General features: G+C 38.7%; 1 pseudogene; it reads right to left on the bottom strand.

The window, feature by feature from the left end:
• Window positions 1-17,844: 17,844 nt before the first annotated feature.
• LOC147417701 (uncharacterized) lies at window positions 17,845-19,556 on the bottom strand (annotated as a pseudogene).
• Between the last annotated feature and the right edge of the window lie 1,749 nt (window positions 19,557-21,305).

Raw genomic sequence — 21,305 nt, 5'->3', positions numbered from 1 at the left:
GATGTTGTTTCATTGATACAATGATGATATTTTGCTAATACTTTGATGATACTCATTGATATCACTACGTTGATAAATAACGTTTTATGTAGTATGTACATATGTCATTTGCATCACGTATCATGCATCTTGTACTTTTTATGTTCATACTTTGTGTCGACATATGTTGTCGTGCGTATATATGTCGTCAAAAGAGTGGCGTCGCGAACCATCTCTTATGGCATTGTGAACGTAATTATTTCACTAACGATGCTAATAATTTTTATGACTATGTTTTTTGAGTCTATGATCTATTTAGGATTCATCAAAGAATTGATTTCATGAAGACAAACTTGGTGACAATAAAAGATTTATGAAGATATATTTGGTGATGTCATATTGATGACAACATGAAGATATGTTTGGTGATGCGATACTGATGACAAGCTACACAGCAGATTCACGGAGACACTTCTGATTACGAGCTAATCGATAGCCTTTACACCTCTTTATTCAACCTTTGTATCCATTATTGTATTTGATAGGATAGGAGTAATGTAATTCATTGTAAAAGGAGTGATGTAGCTCCTCATAAACATTTGTAAATTCAATGATTTTTATAATATAACGGTGGGTGTATATAGAGCTGTGGGTTTTTCCCTTGATCCCCCAAGGGTTTTTTCATCCACAGTTAGGGACCCTTATTTGAGCGGGGGTGTTGAGCTTATATGTGAAGCTACTCAATATATGGCTTCTCTATATATGGCACCCAGGTCCCCTCTATATATACAACATCTCATGTGTGTATTCTACACACTTTGGGGTTCTATTTCTGTGCTCTCTCCTTCTCTCTCAACAATATCAGAGTTGAAATGTGGGCCTAAATATGTTGGCTTGGTTTGGTTTTACAGTGTTTTTTTTTGGGTTTGAAATGAGCAACATGTGTCAAAAAATCTTAATGGGTCAAGATTGTGTAAGTTCTGATGGTGATCCAAAGGGAAATTTTCGCGGTGATGTCACGTGGCACGAAAGAAGCCTTATATGAACAATGAGCGGATATTCTACGGGGTATATATATCAGAGTGAGACAAAACATTTAACCAAATAAAGCGAGAGAAATCTCATGGAGCTCTCCCTCCTCCACGTGGATGCTACAAGTGGCTACCCTTGGCAGCGCGTGGTGGCCTGTGCGTTCAATGTAGGCGGAGGTAATGGTCACTTGCAGCTTATGGTGTTGTTGAGTGGCACTACAAGACTCTATTCAAACATAGCTAGTTCATGAGTGTAATGGATTTATTCCTTTTAAAGAAAATATAAAAGAGGGAGGTAACGAGGATGTCATCTTTGGCAACCCCTCTCCAAAACCTTGAAGAATAGACGAGCCATGTTATATAAATCGAATGTTGTGGAGGGGATGCAAAAAAGTAGGAGATGTAAGGAGGAGAGGAGAATAAACTAAGAAAAACAAGTGTTTTTTTTGTGTGTGGAATATAAGAAGGAGCTTGAGGGAAGCTTGGGGAGAAGGCTTTAAGGAATCTCAGAAAAATGTCGAGCGAGCTTTGGGAAGACCAAGAGCGAGCAAAGTCAAAGGGGGGAGGAGATATTTTTTTCTTCTTATTTGTGTGTTTGATGAGCAATGAAGTCATGGAGATTGGCGCCACCAAAAACAAGCAAAAGGAGGAGGGCATATCTTTCTTCTTTGTTGTTAGGGGATATAGGTTTGTAAGCTGAGTCGAGAAGATGTAGGACATCTAGATATGGAAAAATAGTGACATAGGACACATAGCACAAAGCACTTGGCTCAAATGACACCTAGAATTCTCACAAATGGAATCATGAATGCTTAAAATTAATAATGTTTACCAAACTGGAACTTGATTACAAAACTTAATCCTTAACAACACTATGCTATCACAATTAATTTCTTATTAATTGTGACATGTTTGTGACCAAAGGACAACAAGGTTGCTAATAAAGGGTAGTGTGGGAGAGGGTGCAAACTTTCTCATTCTACTATGTAATCTTCCCCTTAAAATCTACAACACTTTGATTCTTCCATGATCTTCCTATCATCCTTTGAATATTTGAGAGTGTGAGAAAGAATATAATCCCCTTCTTGACCTTATTAATGTGCCATATTGCCCTTCTTCTTGCCCGTAATTATCCGAAAAGAAATCGGGAAGGACTAGTCTTGGCACACCCACAAATAACATAACTATCTTTCCCAACTGACAAAGTCATTGGTTACCATCCATATTTGTGCCCTTGATCTTCAATTCAAGCTCTGACTTCTCTTGGTTTGAGCCAATTTAAGCTCTTTTTCATTGGGCAATGCTATGCACCAATTGAAGAAGTGGTGGAAATGGATTGCATCATGCCACCTTGGCACACCCACTACCTTGCAGCTTCTAACATGTTATGACATAGCTATCTTACCTAACCAACAAAGTCATTGGTCACCATATAGATCTTCTCCCTTGATTGCCCATGCAGAATCCTAGCTCCATTCTTGGTCAAAAACATAAAATTTGATTGGCAGTTAATGCACGGAATTTTTTTCTTTGAAACTAAGTTGCAAGTAAATGTATAATTGCGATGTAATTGTATAGCTTATACAGTATACTAAATTCAAACTTAATATGCCACTGAGACATATTAATTTGGGTATTAACACATCATAAGTTGTAATTGGTCAAGATAATGGCATTGCTTTGCTTTAGCTAATATGGCAGATAACTTGATACATTAAGCTTCAGTATTAACATAAACCTTAAAAAGTTGGCTTTATGGCATAAAGAAATTGGTTCAAATGATACCTGGAATGATTATAAATGAGAACTTGAATGTTGGAAATTGATAGTAATTAACCAAATTGGAACTTTATAACAAAAGTTGACCATTCACGGCACTATGCTATAACAATTAATTGTGCTATGCTCATGAGTAGAAGACAGTAAAGTTGCTAAACAAATGAGAGAGAGAGAGAGAGAGAGAGAGAGAGAGAGAGAGAGAGAGAGAGAGAGAGAGAGAGAGAGAGAGAGAATCCCCCTCGCTCAAGGTCATGAATGTCACACACACACATACACATAGAGATTCCCCTTCTTTAGTCACCCCCCTTCCTCTCCTTCTCCTCCTCGAAGTCAACATTCCACTCTTTCTTTAATTCTATTGGCTTCTTCTTCTCCATCTTTTTTTCGTGTCATGAAAAAGAGTTTCTTTTTATTCCCTTTTTCCTCCACAATAGTCATAGAGTCATGATTGGTGTGGCATGGAAAACAAGGTTGATGACATGGAAACCAAAATGAAGCCTGCAGCAAAACCATTGGAATCGGACCAAAAAGTTGTGCAAAGGGGAAGTTGAGTAGTTTTGGTCTCTATGGTGAGGCCATCCAACCCTTCTAGTGCTTTTAGTGAGCTATGAAAGTCCCTCATCCTTCTCCCTTCGCTACTCTTTGAGTATTGTTTGCCATGATTTTTGTTTTCTTTTTCATACTCACCTCACTTTCCAACCTCTTGCTCTTTATATAAGGTAACCCCCGAGCTACGCTCATACGACCACTTATCTTTAGACGCTTGGCGTGACATTACCCTCAAGCAATATAGAGATATATTTTCTTGGTCATATAAGGACCTTATGGGAGCTGATCCTAGCATATGTCAGCATAGAATACCCCTTAAAAATGATTTCAAACCACACAGACAATGTCCTTATACTTACAATGATACATTCACATAGACGATCAAAGAGGATACATATAAGCTTAAAGACGTTGAGTTTATATGTAAGATCAAAACATAGATTGGGTGTCATCAATTATGGTAGTGCCCAAAAACAATGGAAAATTGCGAGTGTGTGTGAATCCCAAACAGGTAAATGATTTCTCCATAAGAGGCAACTATCCCTTACCCATCACAGATCATGTGATTGAGAGAGTGTATTTTATTTCTAAAAAAATCATAGATAAGAAGTTTTTAAAATAGTCCTTGAATGCACATGATATACTTAATTTACAGATAGTGACTCCCCTGATTGAGGAAGTGCAAGACTTATTGCATCTGTTTGAATTCATAGAAATGTGTCTTCATGGTAAGACAAGGGAAGATTTTGGGGCACATTGTGTCTAAAAATGGAATTTCAACGGATCTTCAGAAGATACAAGTTATTGTTTCTCTTCCAAGACCGATAAAAGTTATAGAGGTACAAGCCTTTATGAGCCATTGTGTCTACTACCGAAGGTTCATCTATATGTATGCAATCATTGTAAAACCATAGTATTCTCTCATCACAAAGTTTAAGTGAACTGAAGAGTGTGAGAAAGTGTTTCAATTGTTGAAATAGACCTTGATTTTTGCTCCAATTCTAAAAGCTCTTGCTTGGGGTAAGATCTTTTATGTCCATGTAGATGCATCCGCATATGCAATCAAACACATCTTGGAGAGAACAACATGGTTTTTTCTATCCATTACATAAACAAACAACTCAATACTATGGAAATAAATTACACGACCATGGAAAGAGAAGGATTGGGGATGACCTATGGAGGCACAAGATAGATACAAAATTTACATTGATGGGAAACGTCAGTAAGTAACCTTCATAGAAGGGGAAGATGTACTTTTTGGTATGTCAAAACATTCAGCAAGTCTAAAAACTAGGCCAACACCTAAATTATGTCCAAGATATTGTGGACCTTTTACAATACTCAAGCGAGTTGGAGTTATGTCTTACAAACCCTCCTTGCCTATGCGTTGTCATATTCGTTTGGTTTTTCATGTAAGTCGATTACCTAAACACGTGCATAGAGACATCAATGTCATTGACTAGCAGGTTTTGGTTGATCACTTTTGGTTGTTCTAAAGAAACAATTTCCCACTTTTATGTTCGAGGATGAAAACACTTTTCCATGAGGGGAGTAATGTCACACCAAGTGTCTAAAGACAACTGGCCAATTTGAACTGATCTAGGGGGTTTGCCTATATAAAGGGAAAGAGGTTGGGAGGTGAATTGAGAAGGAAGACTATTCATGATGTGGATGATAAAGGTCAGTCATTTGAACCTCCTTTGTGGGGCTATACCAGCCAAGTCCAAAATTAAAACTCCAAAGGCCAAGTCATTTTTGTAGGGTTGTGTTCAAATGATTGGGTACATACTTGAGCATTTGTACTATAGATCATCCTCAAATGGATGGTATGACTAAACATGTTAATCAAGTGCTAGAGGATATGGTAAGAGCATACATTAGCAAAAGGCAATCTAATTGGAAAGATTATCTCCTTATTCTTGAGTTAGCTTATAATAGTGCAAAGCATGTCATGATTGGTTTTAGTCTTTCATGCTTGTCATGACCCAGTCGCGTGAACATAAGACCATTCTTGGCTTATCATGATTCACAAACTTGTCATCATGTATGTCACCGAGTATTAGTGAAAACAAGTGCAAAGACAAATGTAAGAAATGTGCGCTTAGAAAAAAATTAGTGTTCTTAAGAAGAAATTTTCCACTTTTGTTCTCGACGACAAAAAGGCTTCTTCACGGGGGGGAACGCCAAGCGTGGAAAGACTAGGGGCCAATCTTCTTTGAGCTTGGGTGTTACCCTATATAAAGGGAAAGAGGTTGGGAGATGAGATAAGTTATAGTCTCCTTGGTCTCACAAACTAGGGCTTAACACTAGTCTTGTAAAAATTTAGCCACTTTTGTAGCTTTTGTATGAAAAAATCCAGCACTATGTTAGTTATCTAAATACATAATGGCTTCAGGGAATTATGACCAACACTCAATATCAGTTGATAAAAAATAGTACATAGCTAAATGAAGGTCCAAAGGTGTCTTTCCATTGCCATCTTCTACAACTAATTTGTGCGGATGGACATTTGTTTTCCATTTTCTCTTCAAAGAAAATCAAATCATTGTTAATGAGGCCCAAACTTTGTTGAAAAATCCCTCAAGAGGTATGTGATAGATGTACCAAGATATTTTAACCCATACACAAAGATTGTTGACATTTTTCACTTGTCCAAGTTAAGTAGTGAGAAGTATAATTTTACGTATAATTTGCTAATTTCGAAAAATATTTTTTTAATTTATGAGCTTTTTGTGTAAATTGTGTATTTAGAAACTTTTTTATATCTTAAACCCATAATTAAGAGGTTTCATGAAATTTTGATATCAGATGCAAAAGTTATATTTCGTTTACTAGAATCCTAATGTGAGCCATTTTTGTGGCTCATTACAAGTCTAGTGTTAAGGCCTTCATGGGCACACACATAATAGGGAAGGGAGGTGAGTATGAAAATGAAAAGAAAAAGAATGGAAAACAATTTCCAGATAGTAGCAAAGGCAATAGGATGAGTAATTTTCATAGTTCACACTAAGCACTAGAAGGGTTGAATGGCCACAACATAGACACCAAAACTGCTTTGCTTCCCCTTACACAACCTTTTGGTCATGTGCCACTAGTTTTTGCTATTTTTGTGCAGGTTGCATTTTGTTTGCCATATCATAAACCCCGTTTTCTATGCCACATCAATCATGGCATTGTAATTGCATGTTGTGGAGGAAAAAGGGGATAAAAGGAAAGGATTTTTCATGAAAAAAAAAGGGGGGAAAAGAAGAAAAAAAGAGTGGAAAGATGACTTTGAGGAGGAGAAGGGGAGGAAGGGAGGATGAAAAACCCACTCTTCCCTCTCTCTCTCTCTCTCTCTCTCTCTCTCTGGAATTTATTATTTACATTTTTTGATTTTTTTAGTCTTAGTGAACTAGTGATCATTTTCTATCCAGTAGCTCTCTACACACACCCACATTTGATGGTCACCGGTGCTAGGCTCTATCGCATCCAATGAGCATCGACCAGTGTCAAAATTCACCCGTGTGGTAAGACTGTCATCAATCTTTTTTTGGGTCCGCCCATACAATGTCAAGCTCCTTCCATGTCTGCCTCCTACCACCTTGTAAGGCCTTGTCCTCAACCCCACTTCCCACAAGCCTGTTTGCCACCAGAGAGAATCTCATTCACACAAGCTTGCTACCTAAAGCATATGAGACTCTTTAAGGGTCTAGTCCCATCAAACTACAACAAAGCATTTGAAAAGAGCTTCAAAGCCATTCAATTGCAGAGCCCTTTATTCAGGAATTTCCCACAGCAAGCCAAAGCAAAGACTCTCTTCACAGATTCTTGGCATCCAACATTCAAGCACCACACTGGGAATTCAAGAGGCCTCCACCGAGCTTGCAAACAAGGAATCTCCAAGGACATTGAAAGACCAAACCTTTCCATCATTTGCGAAGAGTGGACTTGCTCCAATGAAGAGGAGCTTCACAAAATCAAAGGAATTTCATCTTTATCTTTCTCTCTCTCTCTTTGTCTTATTTAACTCCAAACTTTATTCCACCCAAGAAAAACCCTACAATGTATGCCACATTCATCATGAAGGATATGAGCATGTGCTCATGTACAAAGTTTCAAACACTAGCCTTAGAGAGTCTCAAAGTGCAAAGACTGCTCCAATTAGGCACCATGGGAAAAAACAAAAGGGGGAAAGAAACACTTGTTTTTGGGGACGGTACGAAGACAAAGACCATGAAGTAGTTGAAGACAAAGCATTGAAGAAGACAAAGGTGCTCTTGGATTAGAGCGAACCAAAACTTTTTTCAAGATTTTTCTCTTGGATTAGAGCGTTGTTCTTTTCTCCTGGATTGGAGTGTGGCTCCTGGATTGGAGTGTTATATTGATTATCTCTTGGATTGAGAATGTATGTTGTCTGTGCTCCTTGATTGGAGTCTTGTCTTTCTTCATCAAGTTGTGACCAAAGTTCAAGGGGAGGATTCCTCTTGTATTGACATCCTTAGTGGATACCATGTGTCATCCTTAGTGGATAAAGAACCTTCACTGTATTGTCCTAGTCCAAACCTCAAGGGGAGAATTGTAAGGTGTGAGCTTTGTCCTAGAGTCACTACAGTGTGAGTCAAGGAGAGCAAAGGTGGACTTATCCCACATGTAGTGGTGCAAGGCTGTAGAGCTACTTAAAGCTCATTTCATGAATGAATAAACCAAGTCTATTTTGCATTACATCTCTCTTGTTTATGGGGAGTTTCTAATGACTTAGCAAATACTCAAGATTGTGTTTATAAGTCCAAGTTAATTGATCTTGGAACCTAATTCGCTTGAGTGATAATCTAGCCAACCCACACTCACGTGTGTGCATGATGTTTCTTTTTCATCCACCCCAGCTAGCACGATCCCATTCTCATCACAAATGATTGGTTACATAGCTTAACATCAGTACTTCAGATCATCCTCAAATGGATGGTCAGACCTCGGAGGAGTCACTTAATAATTATGTGACTATCACGTAATTGAAAAAGAAGGAATTATAAAATTTAATTTTGTCTCACATTTTCACATACAGAAGGGTAGTCTTAGCACATGCTATGGTTAAGACTAGGTAGAACCCTACAATTTTCCTTCCATCTCAATTTTGATCATCTACTTATCCTACCTCAATTCCACAAATGGGTCATGTTTTCTTTCAGATATCACACAGATGATGGCACTTTATCAACAATTTTAAGTCACAATTTTGGTAGTCATTGGGATATATTCATCTAGATGTTGTATTCAATATTTTGCAAAGATTTATTGCTGCTAGAAATCTAAAATGTTGATTTTTTTTATTGAGCACATAGTACGGTTGATTACTGAGAATTCTCTTCTCACACTACAATATTGCAATTTTGTGTGCTTATTTTGTGGACCTCTCAAACTCTTACATGGCACATGGGCTACGTACTCTAATAAGGCATCAAAACTTCTCTCTTTGGTTGCCTAGAAAGTTGCAGGGATCCTGTTTGCACATAATCTATCTATGAGGCAATACATTTCACTCGTCCATTCATTCTTAATACTTTTGAAGATAAATTTGACCATAGATCTTCTAATTTCACGTGTGTATTGAGAAACGATTGATGGTAGAAAATATTGTTTGCTACAACAGAATTTCAAGTAGTATGAGAGATACATTACTAAACACATGACTTGAAGTACTACAAGAGCTAAAAATCTTTTTTCTCATTACTTTTTTCTAATTCTCACTTTTGTTACTAATTAAATACCAATACTCCCTCTTCATACACTTCAATTTTCAGATGGTGCTTCACATTTTTCTTTGAAATATTCTAATAGCTCACAAGACTTTCATATAACATACTTACTTAATCCTCTGTTTTCATTGACCCACCACTCTATAAACCTTTATATTTCTTGGTATATTGATCATTCTAAGTATAAACATATTCCTAATGCATGGGATAATTTGTCTCGAGGTTCTATAACCAGACCATAAAAACCCTTTCTTTCACAAAGTCACTTATCACATTCAATTGATTCTCCACTAACAATACTCTGTAAAATTCTTGGATGAAATTAGTTGATATCCTACTTACTCGTCTTGGCTAGCTTAAGCTTATCAATTTGATTGATAACTATTTTAAGTACCAAATTTCTCGGGATAGTCTACACTTTAGGAAAATATTTCCATTTTCTTTGATGCATCGATTCCTATTGCAAACTTCTTTCCTTATTTACCTTAAGATCTCATCATCAGATATGTTTGCCAGTATCTTTAATCCTTTCATTATCCCATACATTGTCTTCAACATGAAAAGTCCTTCCTGTGTAATTAAACTCACTATTTAGTCTTGAATCTCTTGTATACTCATATCCCTTTGTAGGCTACATGACACTCCTACTCTGTTCAAGCAATTTTTGGATGTATATTGATTTTCCTCTCCCCCCAGGGCATATTGTTTTTTTCCATACGCTAGTACATTTTAACATCATTTCATATACTTTGGAGTTACTAACAACACATCTCTCTACCCCGTACATGAATGTTGTTTGTGAGCCCCCCTTATTTAAATTGTGTTTCTTTCCTTTATACCTCGCCACACACACATAGGTACGTACAGTTTTAGAGGCAGAATATCCTCCATGTATGCACATCAAATACGTCACTCCTCTTGTCATACGTTATTTCTTTGCATTATCTTCTAAGCTGAATACTCAAACACTTCTAAGGTTATGGCTTCCAATTGTATTGAAATGAATTTTCAATGAGATGATTTTTTGTTACGCTATGCAACTACTTATATGAGTTGAGGTGATTTGGGATAGTGAAGAACATTTTGTAAATACATTTCTACTCAAACATGCTTCAAATTGGTGTTATGCAAGTGGTAAATGTCTTGTTTCTATGCCTTGCTTAGTCCGTTGGTCCCATGCACATAGATTCTCTGATCTAGGCAGTGTGTAAATATTCAACCTCGTACAGATTCTTCGATTTAGACATTAACACACCAACAAACAACAGATTTAATCATTAACACAATATTAGTGCAAATTTTCCAATTTAGTGTGCATGTCTCATTGGTGTGGATCTTCCGGTTGAGGCAACACCGATCATAAAATCATGCTACAATGGCTGGAGAAGCATACTAGCTAGGATGAGGGCTTGGTTGATTTGAAATCTATGGAATACAAGGGGTTAGATAAGCAAGTTGTAGATGGGACCTTTGCTTTGGTTGTGGTGCTTGAACTATGAGCAAGAGTTGATGATATTCGAACTACGCATGGACTACATGGGCATCTTTTAAATAAGCCCTCAAGGATGAATACTTTATCAAAGATAAAGAGAATTTTACAAAGAATATTTTTCTAAAGTGAGTGCAACAATGCAAAAAAATGTCTCTTTCCATTGGATTTATTGAGGGAATTTGAAAATAGATTTGAATAATTATCTACTTTAATCTTATCAATAGATTTATTTGACAATAGTAAACAACTAAGATGAATATTGAAGTGGTAAAACACTTGGTTTTTTACATTGACATGGTGAGTTCAAGTACCCTTTGTTGCAATACTTTGGGGAGGGCGCATGTCTGTGCAATACCAATGTTATACCAATGATAGCCAATGGTGGCTTTTAGTGTGGATGGTATGCCAATATCTATGCCTTGGTCACATAAGGATTAGGTGGGCTTGTAAGGGATTTTTAGGTGCTCAAGTTGGATGAAGGTCCATGTGGGATATCATCATGTCTTCTCAATTTTTGATGCACTGCCTTACAGTACCGTACATGCTAATGGCTCATTGAAGATCTTAATAACAAGCGTGAGAATGCTAACAAAGGAAAGGGAATAATTGTTGTAGAAGGTGGAGGTGGGATTTGGGTGGAGGTGCCAGGTGGGAAAGGTCAATCACCGCCTTCACAAGGCAAAGGTGAAGGCTCAAAGAAGAAGAAGTGGAAGAGAAATGATGATGACGATGAGGATAATGATGCAAGAGAAGTGGAAATGAAGCAAGTCTTCAAGACGGCTAAGCTTAGTAAATTTGATGGAATATGAAAGAGAAGAGAATATTTGTATACCTTGATTGAAGAAGTCAAATACTTATTAGCCTTACGATAGTTTTGCAAAGAAGCAAAGAAAACGATAGCAATCTTGAAACTTTATAACATTGAAAAGCTATGGTGGATACTGTACATGTAGACTTGTACTGATGAAAGTGTAGAATTGTTGGGCATAGACTGAGAAGAGGTGATGCTCTTCTCACTACAATGTGGAAAAGAAGATGCAAAAAGAGTTCTGATCGTAGAAGAGTACAAAGAGAGATTATTGCGTCTACATAAATAAACTCGAGAGATGACGGGCGATCGATTAAAGATGAAGTTTTTTTAGGGCTTGCAAGAAGTGTTGAAGTTTCAAGTGAAGGGTGTAGGGTTTGTTGATTTTAACTAGAGTAGCAGGATGTTTCAAAGGAACCATTGTTCTAATAATGCAATAGAAGATCCTTGAAACCCACCTGATCAGTCTTTTCCAAATCGTAAAGGTCACAATGCAAAATAGCAACGAGGACAGTTCCCTAATGGGTGGAATTAAATGCAACCAAACAAAGAAATCTTATGTGTGCTGGCACTAAGGCCCACAATTCCATGAAAGAGGGCAAAGAATTGGATTATTCTTTCGATGAAGAGAGCAAGGCCATCAACACTTCAAATGCTTGAACAAAGTGATTGATGAGATACTACGGACCAAGATCACTGAAGTGGAGACTATTGGTGATGCTAATGATAGAGGTAAGTCATTTTACCCTCCTTTGTGGTGCTTTACCAACCAAGTCCACAATTAAAGCTCTAGAGTTAGATAAGTCATTTGTTGAAAATATGTATAAACTATATGAGTGGACCAAAAATATTTTGAGTGATCGTGATCCCAAGTTCAACAGTCATTTTTGGAGGGTTGTGTTCAAATGATTGGGCACATACCTTAACATCAGTATTGCAGATCATCTTCAAATGGATGGTCAAACTGAACATGGTAATCAAGTTCTAGAGGATATGCTAAGAGCTTAAATTAGCAAAAAGCAATCAAATTGGAAAGATTATCTCCCTATTATTGAGCTAGATTATAATAGTGCAAAACATGTCACCCCTATCCTCTCAAAAAACACCTTCAAAAATGCACTTCTCACTAGCAGACCACCGCCTACTCTTTTTCCATTGCTTACACACTCCACAAGTCCACCACACAACGCGCACCTACTGCCACGGTTGGTCTTCACCCTTACACACACAGATAGCCGCTCAATATCACTCTCTTACACAAAACACCTTCAGTCTAGGGGGCACACACATCCACACTGCCAGCACCAAGGGGAAACACAAGAGCAGGAGAAAGAGAAGGGGGCAAAGGGAAATGACAACAAAACAGGGCAACAATGGTTTGATTATGCTTCTAAAGGCATGTACAAAGCTTGCAATGCCATCACAATGGACATTTTCAAGAGAAATTACAAAGGGATTTGACAGGCACACTCCTCTGCTAAAAATGACTTTTGATTAAAAAATGACTTTTATAGTGGGGGGTCTTCAACTTTGGAAACTGCTCTCTCATTGGCCCATCTTACATCCCAATTTAGCATCTTCTAGAAGGAGGGAGCCGCCTGACTTTTTCTGCTCTCTTTTGCTCTCCTTGGCTTGTGCTGGAGGGGAGGTGCACTAGCGATGTCGCTAGTGCCCCTTGGCATCCTTTTTATTTTTTCCTTTTTTTCCTTTATTTCTTACCCTTTGGAAGGCTTACCTTGCACTACTCTTTTGACTTTCCCTTCGACCATCTTTGTCCGGCTCCTAATAGTCTTCTCTCTCTCTCTCTCTCTCTCTCTCTCTCTCTCTCTTTGAAAACCTCTCCTTGCATTAGACCCGGTTCACTGGCTGCTCTGGCCGGCCACTCTCACTCTTTCTTTTACTTTCCACATGAACTACCCCTTACCTCACCACTAGTGATATCACTAGTGTGTGTGTGTGTGTGTGTGTGTGTGTGTGTGTGTGTGTGGGCCACTCTCCCTCTTTCTTTTACTTTCCACATGAACTACCCCTTACCTCACCACTAGCGATATCACTAGTGTGTGTGTGTGTGTGTGTGTGTGTGGGTGTGGGAGGGGGGGGGGGAGGAGGAGGAGGAGGGGGGGCTTTAAGAGGTGCCCTTAAGAGGGTGTGTGTGGGGTAAACCCATGATACGTGGAGGCACCACGCAGCCCAGGTCTAAGGTCTTTGAAATTCCATCCAAAAAAACCACTTTGAAGGTTCAAATTTCCTCCTCCTTTAAAGGTTTGCTATACCTTGCTCCGAGATTGGATTCTCGAGCCACTGAGTTCGGCCAAAACTTCATCATGCTGACTCCCACCCCCTTCAAACTTGTTACGTTTAGACTCCTATGAGTTCTCAAACCGAGGCCGCAAAAGAACACAAAGATCATCTGATGTCGCACCATCTGCGAATTGATGTTGACTTCTTGTAGTTGTACCTTGCTCATTAGGAATTTGATTGACAAGCGGTCGACTTCTATGGACTTTATAGATCATGTAACACATTCTCAAACTTGCTCAAGGCCCAAAAAAATCCAGATGGCACGATTTCCAACATCTTCGACTTGGCCCATAATTGGCCCCCTATAAAACTTCAACTAATCATAACTTGATATCCACATCTCTGATTGGAAATCCTAAAAAACAGGCATGCTTCATAATTTGAGTACTACACATCTATCCGTTGACATCTGCCTGGGCCATCTGTCCCCAATTCCCCTACCCGTCGAGGTTCTGCTAAACCTTCTAACTTTGCAATGCAATATCTTGAGCACCGGGGCTCCATTTGACGAGCCTCTTGGACCGGATTCTAGAGCACATCTAACACTACATTTTAGAGCACTAGATTGGCACATCGAGCACCTTCATATGCCATCCCATCTAGACTATCCTTGAGCTTTTTGGCCTAGAAAGCCACTTTAAACATACATTCCCACTACCCTTTGGCTGCCCAGGGACTCCATACCTGCTCTAGCCTTCTGCATTACACCTGCCTGTAGCCTTTGCCTAGCATATATCACTTTCCAACTTAGACCAACTTTGGCTGCACCAACGTGTGCGAGACCATGGGTGGAGGGTGACTGGTAGCCGAGTCACGCGGGGCTAGCATAGCTAAGAGTGCCTTTGAGAAGTGGGGTTTTCATGTTATCAGTCCAATCCCTAAGCCAACTAGAAGTAAGAAATACATTGTGGTAGCCATTTACTACCTTACTAGGTGGGTCAAGGCTAAGGAAGTTAAGGAGGTAAATGCACATGTTATGGCTGAGTTTACTTTTGATAGCATTTGTTGCCATTTTGGATTGCCATGAATGCTCACTTTTTATAGAGATCAGGGGTTTAGAAGAAACTTAATGCGTGCATTGGTTGAGAATTTGAAGTAGAACACTCAACATCAGTTTTCTTCACCCTATCACCTCCAATGTAATGGTCTAGTGGAGAGTGCCAATGGACAGATCATCAAGATGTTGACAAAATATGTGTACAAGTAGGAAGCAAAGGGGAGGATAATCTACAAAAGTTCTTGTGGCCATACATAACATCTTACAATGTGGCTAAGAATTTCACTCCATTTGAGTTGGTCTATGGAGAGTGCTACTAGTGCATTCACACATACGTGCTTTCAAGCGTGTGTGGTGAGTCAATGCCACTCAACACGATGTTTTGCAAGATCAAATTTCTAGTCTTGAAGCTTTGAAAATGGAGAGAGAGGGAGAAATAGAGTACTATGTGAAGTAGCAAGAGAAGCTGGTTTCCAAATTCAATCAAAGCTTGTCAGACAAAAAGATACAGAAAGAAGACCTGGTGATGAATTATGAAACTTACTTGGATCTCACTTTCTATAAGAAGTTCAAAAAGAAGTGGACGGGTCCATATAAGGTGTAGAAGGATTTTTCTAATAGGACCGATGTTAGTCTCCCATGTGCATAACATTGTAGATAAGGGGGGTGGGCAACCAACCTAGAAAGATAGTGTGCGGTAGAGGTAAACCTTTGTACATATCTTGTACATATGGTCAATTTGTTTTAGGTTTCTTAGGTATTAGTATGGTGTTTCTGTCTTTAAGTTCAATTAGCTTGTTTCTGGTTGTACATAAATGTTCAACAAGGTGGTTGGGCAATGATGGTGCTGTCATAGTTGGTCGATGCTAGGAGTGGTCATAAGGAGGGATATGTATACAGGGAGACTTCTCAAGAAGGTATGAAGGTCCTAGTTAGGCACGTTATATGAAAAATGTATGTTTAATGTGTCTTTTTGGCACAAGAAGGTCTCTGAGAGCCAAGGGTGGATCTCTAGGGGATGTTTTTGTTGAAGCTCACCATTGTGGCATTGCAAGGTTTGTAGAAGCACTCTTCTAAGAAATATCAAGCCACTCCCTCCCTTTGGATTTCATTTCCCTGTTCCCCCCCTCTTTTCTCTTGCTCTTTGTGTGTGTGTTTCAGTGCCGGTAGAGGTGTGTGTTCGTCGACGTTCTGTGGTGCAAAGAGAGTGAAATTGAGGTGTAGTGTATGTCAAAAGAGATGAAATGAGCTGCTGTGGTGTGTCTGTGTTGAATGGTGGTCTTGCGAAGCGTATGTGTGTTGAGTTGTGTGTAGACTTGGTTTTGTTAGTGTAAAGTGTATATTTTGAAGGTTTTTTTGAGAGAACAGGGGTGCTATGAATACTCTGGGCTACAGAGAGACATTTGCGTGTGTGATGAGTGTGTTCTCCATTCCCCTCTCCAACATAAATCATTGGGTTGGATGTTTCTATAACTATGTTGAAATAATCAAAACGTTGAGGGTTGTTGTTGGAATGGGTGTATCGGGCACAAAAGGTTGATAGTATAGAGGCTTGTAATCGTTTTGCAAACGATTGAGTCTTTCTTTCAGCATTATGAGTGAAACAAATAGCCTCATATAATGCCAAAGATTTAAGCATAGTCATTTTAGTTTGGATACCTTCTTGAACTTCATCTTTGTATTTTTGTTAAAGCATGTTGTCAAACATCTTCATTAAGCATTCATATATTCCACAAAAATTTGCCAAAATCTTTTAGTATACTGAGCAGATGAGTGTCACATGGAATCCAAAAAATTACTCCAAGATCAATGAGCCTTGAAATGAAACTGTCAAAGTAAAAATGACTCCTTCATACGAGCTTTCAAGTCATTCCAAGTGTGTGGACGGTCAATGATTTTTTACAAAACAATCGGTTCAATAGTCCTTAGCCTCTATGTGTTTCCGAGAGCATGAGAGCCCTTGTAAAGAGTAAGAGAGAGGATGCACATGCATCCAATGGCTAGGCCTAATCAAGCCATGAAGCTATAATCACCACAATAATGACCAATACTATGTATTGTATACCCAAAAAGGGGAAACACTCATTGGCGAAAAATATAGCGAAAAATGATGGACAACGTAGGTTAAAAAGCCAAGTTTTACCAGTGGAGAGAGAGAGAGAGAGAGAGAGAGAGAGAGAGAGAGAGAGAGGGAGGTCTTACAAATTGAAGGCCTTACAAATCCATACATCCTTTCAAAAGTGGTCGAAGAAGAGATACATTTTTGTGTACGCACCCACAGAAGGCTTGCCAAAAACATTTTTCCTAATTGAGGAAAATAAGGCCACACTAGCTTAAAACTCTTGGCGTTTTTAGGTCAAAATTTGTAGCATCCTCCGATATTTACACCAAAACTCATGAAATTTTATTGGCTTTCTTCAAGGCAAAATCAAAATCTAACCAGGAATTTGTAGTTTCACTAAATCTTGGTCTTTTGCAAACATTGAGCCCCATCGTTCAACTATTTTTCTAATCAAAGAGTTGCGGGGGTCATGAGGCGTGAATCGCCCCCTTCAAGATTTCAATGCGATACAATGGTATGCAAGGATCAATGCTAGGTGTAATCATGGTTTGGCATCCCCCATGAGCGACTATATGGACAATTGAACTCAAGGAATTGCTTTTGCAATGGTTAATTTGAGAACCTCCATTTGTTGCCCTGCCTCCGCATTGATTCAATTGCTGAACTCAATTGGCTCATTGAGTGTGAAAGGAGAGGTGACAAGCTGCTTGCCTATTGACAGGATGTCCCAGGAGGGCATCCACTATCAGAGATAGCATGGTAAGGTATTAGAGAAAGAGAGATTACATTACTGTGTGTGTGTGTTACACAGAGAAGGAGAGAGATTCAGATACAAAGAGAGAGAGAGAGAGAGAGATATACGCAGAGATAGGCGGGTAGTCGGGCTTGTTTCATTCCATGATTGTGGTTACAGTTATAGGGGTGCGTGCATGGATATGAAAAGGTATTGGTGTCTCTTGCTTTCTCGAGACATGACAGCTGTGATATTTTATTTTATTTTATTCCAACATTGCCGAGGTGCCTTATAAGATATAATGTAACTTATGCAAGCTTGTTTCCGATGCTGTCCTCATTGGCTCATGGTTTCATGAGATCATGATTCTTGTCCTCATTCGCTAATGGTTTCAAGCTTTGGAGCCTAATGCTTTGCTTTTATCATCGCCGTCAGCTTCAGCATAAGCTGTGTGTATACCTGCGGGCTTTGCAGCTCTAATGTGATCTCTTCGTCCTCCTGATCTGCACTATTAATGTGTGTACAACCTTCATCTGCCTTCTTCATCGCCTTCACTGTCGTGGATGTCAAGCTAGATGTCATGATAATTAACTCCTGTTGAATATCTTCATGGGGAGCTACCCTCGCTGCGCCAAAGCGACCCCAGGACATGCACACCCGCTTGGCGCGAGAGCGCCTTAGTAGACGCAGCGCCAATAGAGACTTGACTAAATCATTAATGTCTTCATGACGCACAATTAAGCCGCTAAGGAGAGTTAGAGATAGCGGCATGATTGTGCAGAATACGGGCAATGGTGAGGTGCTCATGGGGAGTGAGGCGCGTGTGGAGGCAGGGCATGGGGAAGAGCACATACACGTGGGCAGTGCCAACCAAGGCATCCGCATCGGCGCCCAGCCCAGAGGCGCGCTCGTGCAGGCACGGTGTAGCTGGATTACCTACAGCCATGTGGAAGGCAAAGGAGGAGCCGGGATAATGGGCAACGAAATGGCCGGACGAAAACTCGGGCAAACGCTCGCCCACCTTCATGCAGTCCACCGACGGCGCCAACGAGGCCCCATTATTATATTCTGCCGCAGAGGCCGGCACCTCCACCTCCACCACCCTACGCCCACCAGCCACATCCACCATTGTTATGTAGTTATGCTGTTGATTCGATATTGCACTGCAGGATTATTTTCCCACCTTAGCATTTTTTTGTCTCTTTCAATTTCACAAGGAGCTTTGGACGTGTTTCTAGATAGCAAGTTAGAGTACACGCTCAATAATTCCTAGTTACAAGTAGGAGCTTTCACATCTAATCTAGCAAGTAAGCTAGCAATTTTCTAATTCATCTAGTAAATCATAAACTCCTATTATATAGAAGCCTGTTCTTGGACGTCTTTATCTAGTAAGTTCATCTAGTAAGTCATGAACTCCTACATAGTAGCTAGCTCTTTGGCATCCCCATCTGGTAGTTTAGATACTCCTTTATAGCAAAGGGTGTTTCATTTGGTACATTTTCACTTACTATGGATCAAGTAATTGACTCTTATTGTAGTAAGTTTGTCTACCCCTAATTTCATTTTAGTAAAAATTCATTAAGCATAGTTAAACAACTAATTATTGTCAAATATCATGGTCACTCGCTCGATCATCAACTAAGTTTCTTAATTGATATATTATTTTTCCAATATAAATAAAAAAACAAAATAAAGTCTCATAGTTATAGACAAAGCTATAAAAGGGAAGGGATCAAAAAAATTTATATCTCACACACTCTATCATTGATTTGCAAGTACCACCACTGCACACACTGTCCTTAGAGAGGAAAAGATATTACAAGATGATGGAGATTATTGTAATTTTTTTGAACAATTTCTGTTATATTCCTCCAAATAATATCAATGATACAATCCTAAACACAAACTAGATCACAATCTATAGGAAGAAAACATCCAATTCAAATGTAAATTGGATACCCTAGAAGTACAGTCCACGTTGTGTTGATTATTCAAAAGTCTCATTAACTTCTCAAAATATGTCCATAAGCTTGGACCACAAGCATAAAGTTATAACTTTATTAAATCAAAATACTTACATCTTCCATATTATGTTGGAATACAAGGTCAAAATATTAACGTGGAGGTGTATTTAAAACCTAGATTTCTTCAAAGTTTTCAACAAGCTTAGTTGATATTCTTTTGTGGTACAAAGTAGAAGAACCGGGTAAGAGTTTTGAATGAGTCAAAGCTCTCAAACATGGTTGTTGAGAGAATGTTTGTTTATCTAGAAATAGATATCACCATTTACTTGAGTAAATGGTAACCATTGGGTAAGAGTTTCTAATGAGTCAAAGCTCTCAAACCATAATTGTCGAGAGTAAGTTTGTTTATCTAGAAATAGATATAAGTGTTACCATTTACACACAATTATAGCTACTTAGGGTTTATTGTACAAAAACCAATTGAAATAGATCTAATGCCACTTAGTAAATTGACTCCTCTAAACTCAATTTTTCTTGGTCAAACTCATTTCAATAGAATGAAACTCGATTTCACTCTTTTGGTCCACTCATTTTCAATGACAGTCACAAATGAGTGAAATCATACATACATCTGATCAAAACATCAAGGTTATGCACCCATGTTTTATCAATTGTTACTTGAACTTGTTACACTTTAATGCACTAATTAAACTCGTTTATGATTAAAGTTCTCTATGTCGGACGTGTTTGACATTCAATCAACATGAAATTTAATTCAATTTATCTCAATCCCACTCATTTGATGCCTCTAGACCTAGTTGTGATGTACTCAATTTGGGTTTAGGATAACTTTATTTGAAATGCTATTGATTGGAAGCATTTGGGTCTAGCATTTGACTTAATTTCTTTAAAATGTAGACAATTGAGGCCTCATGAACAATGCTATGGTTCAAATTCTCTTTAAATTGAATTCAAGTGATCTAATTGGATTCAATTTTTTTGGTTTGCATTTTGTTGGACTCATTTGCACTTAATCATTTGAACTAAAGGGACATGTTAATAGTGCATCTTCGTTTTCAATTAAAAAATAATAAGGTTACATGCTTACCATCAATCATGCATGCTTTCTCTTACTCTTTTAAGTTCTCCATTGGTATTTTTTGGCAAAAGATATAGTCTTCTTTGAGCATATTAATACTGTTTAGATGTAGAGAGAAGGAGAGAGAGACGAGACAAGAGACACACCATGTACGCTCCCAAAGACTGATTCATATTGAGGACAAGATACAAATATATAGGTGAGACTAAGCTGAGTAGAGTGAGCCATATATAGCTCCAACACCCCCACTCAAACAAAGGTCTCTAGCTTTGGATGAAAAAACCCTTGGGGAGTTCAAGGGAAAAACCCAAGCCCCTGTACAATGTGAAAATATGAACCAGTGATGATGATGTGAAAGTGAACTGTGCATCTATGTACAAATATACAAGTGACTCAAAGATCACAATGTGCAGATGTGGAGTGTGCATAGTGCATGGTACCTATAGGATTACAATGTCATATGTACAAAGCTATTACAATAGCAAAGAAACTAATCTAGAAAGAGTGAGGCCGAAGCAACTCCAAGCTCCGAGCGCAAGAGGATGAAACGTGACTCGTTGAGGCCTTTGGTCAGAATGTCTGCAATCATATGATCACTTGGACAGTGTTCAACCATAATGGTTCCTTTGCGTACTTCATACCTGACATAATGACAATGGACAGCAATGTGCTTTGACTTATTATGTTGAACATAGTCTTTTGCAAGACTAATAGCACTTTGGTTGTCACACCACAAGGGTGTGCTAAAAAGAGGAGATTGACCAATATCAACC

This window comes from Adiantum capillus-veneris, chromosome 30, assembly GCF_014529385.1.
Source record: "Adiantum capillus-veneris isolate H3 chromosome 30, ASM1452938v2, whole genome shotgun sequence".
Taxonomy (NCBI): domain Eukaryota; kingdom Viridiplantae; phylum Streptophyta; class Polypodiopsida; order Polypodiales; family Pteridaceae; genus Adiantum; species Adiantum capillus-veneris.
Note: the sequence above shows the minus strand (reverse complement) of the source record. Positions and strands in the feature narration are given on the sequence as shown.